We start from the raw sequence: 5,944 nt of genomic DNA on the forward strand, positions 1-5,944 counted from the left end.
CGCTTATGAATTTATCAATGTCGTCTGTTGTATGCATCTTATTGTCTTGGTGTAAAAACAGAATCATGTGCGCATGAGGCAGACCCCTCTTCTGAAATTCTATTGTATACATCGCTGAAATTTTTGAAAACAAATAAACATTTCTATTTAATCATTATTAAGTTACATTTTTCGAAAGACTAATATAAATAATAATAAAAATAATATAATACATACCAGAAATTACGATACCGAAAGTTTTTTCCTTTTTTTGGTCCATTAATCTATCAAGTTCCATCTTGAAAACTCGACTACATATATCAGGTCTATCTTCTTTACTACATATGCCTTTCTAGATAACGATCTATTTCAGGCCACCTTGGGTTGCACGTAAATGTTATGAAAAGATCAGGAAATCCATAATACTTGCAAGTAGCCATGGCGTCTAGATAATGTTGCATCATATATCTCTTTCCACCTGTAAACGATGACGGAATGAATATTATTTTTCCATGCTGTGCAAGATCTCCATGTCCTTTTTCAGCAGCTTCAATTATCTTATCGACTCTTTTAGTTCGGAGTTTGCTTTGGTTCATCCAAATGTAGTTCAACCTGTTTGACTCGATAGTAGTGAATGCATCGACTAAAAACTGCTGGAATAATTTTCCTGCTATAACAATAATCGAAGACTCTTGATATCTTTCAAATATTCTATACGCATAAAATTCTCTCATGGTGACTGGTTTCCTTTTACGTCCACAGGTATCCACGAACCCTATATCGATGCCTAATCAGAAACCATCTTCACCATAAGGGAACAACAATGGGTAATGTAAAGGCAAGTATGCGGGATGAAGCTCACTTATTCTCTATAAATTACCCGAAGAACTTTCTATAACGATGTCATGTTTATTCACACCAGCCGTAAAATCTGCGGGTATTAGAGCAGCAACCTCTTTGCTGGTAGGAAGATTATGAGTTCTTGCATCAGTAGTTCTTTCTGAAGGTAACATTAATTGCAAACCGTCGCTACCGTCTTCCATATTAAATCTTTCACGTGCCGATCTAAACGCTCTAAAATGCGGATTATGACTATCTTTTTTAATAGCCCAACAATCTCATGTCTTAAATCTCCAGAAGATCCTGGTGTTCTATATCAACAACAAAACACAAAATTTATAATAATCATGATTAGTAGAATATAACAAATTTTATAAAAGATATTTAACAATTATTTAAGATATGAATAATATTTAAATACGTATATATCAATATTAATAATTACCTAAATGCAGAGATTCTATTATCTATCTCGTTACATACGTCATGTATATACAATTGCAAAAACATTGGTTCCTTGCTAGGTTCTAGTAAGATATCACCGATACGATGATAGTTTTCTCCGCACATCTGGAATAGATACGGTCCATTATTTATTGAATGGTTAATTTTCCCACCTAACGATGTGAACAAAAACATCATGTTGTATGCTCGTATGTTATCGCGGAAGTTTTTACCCCTATCGTCGTTATTATAAAACAACGCTAATAACGTTTTAGGTGTAGTCTTCAAAGTAGGAAGTATTACTTTGCCGCGATGGCAACACAGTGAAAAATCCGGCTTTGTCTTTTTAGTCCGTTTATTCAATTGTTCTCCATACCACATATATGCTCCACAATTATCACATAAAAAATAAGGATCTCCATCATCATAATAACCTACATATATTTAAAAATATATATATTTTAAAATACATATTTTCAAAAATTTTGTATAACGAATCAGATATGCATCGAGTTATACCATTATTTAATAACTTAGCTTTTACAGGAGGGATGCCAAGAAACATTTCAGATGTCGCATTGTTATCATTAATCTCGAATGAATTCCCATCAGTAGAGCTATCTGAATCACTTTCATCGTTCGTATCCGAATCAGTTGCGACGAAACATGCGAAATGTTCCTGTATTCCGGGTAGAAGAAAATTTTCTGCATAGGTAACGATTGGATTAGTTATTAGCATATATATATTAAATTTTAAATTCCTTCCCGAACATATAACCTTTTTTCTTCTTTTTTGCCCTTTTAGACTTCAGTATTTGCATTCTTTTCAACCTTCCCGTCTTATGGGGATCAGGATACTGTAATATTCGTAAAAGCAGATAGATTTATCGTAGAACTAACACCTGTAGTTTAATAATGTTGTTGCGTACAATCTATTAGTTTTGAATGAAACATAACTCTTAATGTAAAGAATAGTAAATGTCTGTATGTTTCCTAGAGACGGCATGCGTCGTTACATTCTTCCTCCGATATGGAATCTTTGAAGGTCTCATTATATTACGTCAAGTGTACCAATCTGCAAAATGAAATTCAAAGTACGATCAAGAATTCATATAATCTAGTAATTCTGACCATTTTAGTCTAAACGTCGTTGTTAGGTTTGTTTATATAAGAAGACGGTGCCGTATATATTTTGTAAACTAAAATGTACTAATTATTGATATATACGAATATTGACATATGTTTATATATATCCTCTTAACTTTTTTGAATTCTTTTTTTTTTAAATATGTTATTTATCTTTCTAATTATGTATGGGGATCTCTAATACGTATTTTTGAGATTTACTTTCTTAGTATTTATTAATATATCTTTTTGTTATATTTCCATAATCTTTAATATCATTATCGGATCATTATCGAACCATTAGTTTAATAAATATTGTTCTAATTTATATATCATTATTGTTATAACAAAAAATATCTCAACTTATATTTTTCTTTTTTCCATTAGTAACATTATACTATTATCGAACTTTCCGCTGGATTGTCATATCATAATAATTATTAAAAAGGTAACTTCATTGTATTATCATAACTAATATCCCTTAAAAATCAAAACGAATTATAATAACATCATGATAATAATTATAAATAAAAATAGATATTATTATTTAATATTTAAATTAAAATTTAAATTCAAAAACGTCTTTCGAAAGTCAATCCTTTTTCATGTTAGATCTTTGCGTCCATATCTTGTTCTTCTCACACCAAGAAAATTCAGTAACACCCTTATCATATGTGTTAATTGACTCATTGATAGTCATCGTTTGTATTCCATCCAAGTTTGAAATCGAGATTTCTTTTTCGTTGATTTCGTTATACTATCTTCACCGCCAACAATGGATTTTTGAACGTTAAGATGCGCCAATGAGTTATCTTCAGAAGAACTTGATTCTTTACTGCTTTTTCTGTATTTTTTTTAACTGGTTCCGGAATGCTATCCTCAAAAAGTAAAGGAATTGTTCTGGTTGAAGTTGTGAACGGAGTGCATCTTCATCAGCTTCTGGACTCTTCTTAGTGGATCGACGAACTCCAGATGAACGTTTCATTATGATTATGCATATATACATTTGTAAAAAGTGATTGTAAATTTATAATAATACAAATTAATGTAAAGCTTTATTTTGCTTTACCTTTTACGTCAAACAGCAAGAACTCAAGAATTGGTTCAGTTTTTTTTTTCTAGTTGACATGGTAATATATTAAGACTTACATATATATAACATGTAGTAGATAAGTTTTCACATTTGATAATATTATATTTCTCAAAATTTCGTATTGAATAAGCACAATATTCAGGATTACCATTAAGTTTTTAATATAGTAAAATTTGTTAACGTATTCGATAATGATCATTTTCTTAATTTCTCATATTGAATATTCAGATTATTAATTTTGGCATTTTATTTTTAAAATATTATCATTATTTTTGGAATTTTGATTTATTTCAAAAAGTTTTACTTTGGGGTTTAGAGATATTCTAACTATCATTATTTCCCAAACGACTATATAGTATGATTTTTATTTATGTCACATTATATATATAACTATAATATTCGTTTATTTTTAACATAATAATAGTAAATGACTGAAATAAATTTTTACCAATACCAAGACGTTTAGAAGTTTTGTAGCGTTAGAAATTGTCTACATAAATTAAAATTTTATTTCAAAAATTAAACCAAAAAAGTCCAAAATAAAATTAAACCAATATCATGTTTTGAAGTGATGTAACTTGTTCAATTTTGGGGTTCAGTTTTGATCTTTTTCCTTGTCTTCATGCTATGACCCCCGCTCGACCCAACATTGCTTTCTGTATGTTCTCTCTTAGATAAAGTCAAACTCATGTCAGCTGGTGCGATTTGTAACTTATGATCGTCGACATCCGAATAATTATTTGAAAGTTCATTCCTTCCATAGAGTTCCTACATTGAAATTATATACATTGAGATTTAAAAGATATAGAATTCATAATGGTATTATGGGTATTTGAATTTTTTTTCGTCTGAATTTAGTACCTTGCCAAATTGCACAACCATGTCATCCTTATCCCAAAACTTTTCGACAACATAAGCAGACTTGTCGCTTTTAAAATTCTCGATTGTAACCGAAATTTTAAACAGCATAGTCTTCCCTACTCAGACAGAGAGACTTTCTGGAATAGCTGCAGTATCATCTTGACCGAAGGTGAACGATTGATTCAATATGTGTTTATATATTTTAAAACCAAATGGACTTCATATGATACTATACTTACTTTAGGTTTTTCCAAAACCAGTTCTTCTGCCTTTTTTCCAATAAATAGTTGGGCAAGACCGTCAAAGAAGAGCAGCTTAATCTTTTGCGAACTTCCGTACCCAACATGAAGTATGAGTTTATACCTTTAAAACAGTTTGGAATCAGTCAAAATGTGCGTTTAGTTCCAAATCACAATTCTTAAAAACATTTAAACAGACTAAGTGAAACTTACTTATAATCAACATCCGTAACATCAGCATCACAAACTCCACAAATATAAAGTAAATCTGCTCCAGTTTGAGATTCTGGCGGATACTGCTGCACCTTCTTATTGCAAATTTGACAGGCACTATAATACCATTTAGGCAACAATTCAACAGAATGTATTGTCGCGATTGTCACACATGTTCGCGCCTATAAAGAATAAATCAAACATTCGTTCCCCCATATATAATTCAGAAACAATTTAAGTTTCACGATATCAAATTTACTTTAGAAACATTACCTCAAGTGAATAAACGATTTGGTCCATAGTACTTTTTTCGTTCATGATGAAAAACTCTTCATATAATGTCACTTTTGGTTTCTGAGGGCTTGGATCATCATCAAGTTGTATTAAATCAACAGCATCAGTAGGCAACCTGTAAAGTTATGATAATAATAAGAATATGTATACGAATATAGCATGACTCGTGAAATAACTTAAAAGGGATTTATATATATATATACTTACTTCTTTCGAAACGCGTCTACTTCAGACATAACTGGATTTATCAGAATGTCGGTAGAGTTGAACGCATTGGAAATACTATAATTCCTTGTAACATGGATTTAATTGGAAACGTTAGATTTGACAATCATAAGCTCAAAGATTTCTTCCGAAAATCAGATATTACCTTTCCATTCCTTCAAGCATGCAAATCGTATTACATAAACGACAACAGTATCTTGATGTTCTTTTATTTGTGTATCAAAATCCTTTGCAAGATCACCCCACACCGTGCAATTTAACCGGGTTCCACTATATTACGAATGCATGAAATAAGAGTATAAAATTAGATATGATATCTCAAATTAATTTTAATTTTCAAAAATAATTACTAAGGTTTCATACGTTAAATCTTGCAAATCGAAGCTCAATTTGACATTATCCTTCCCTTTCGTTTTGACGCTATCAAGATTTCTGACACCAACGATCTGGCCGATTACATCTACAAAAAACATTTGAATTATTTGTTTTTCTTCTCAAAAATTTAACTTTTAAAAACGAAGTTAACAACTCACCAAACAATATATTCTTGTCTACTTCTCCAGCTAAGATAGAAGTAAACGTCTGAAAATATTTTTCTGGAACACGAACTGGGAATTCATCACATGGTTTC

The sequence above is a fragment of the Camelina sativa genome, chromosome 12, assembly GCF_030686135.1.
Source record: "Camelina sativa cultivar CO46 ecotype springtype chromosome 12, ASM3068613v1".
Classification (NCBI taxonomy): Eukaryota; Viridiplantae; Streptophyta; class Magnoliopsida; order Brassicales; family Brassicaceae; genus Camelina; species Camelina sativa.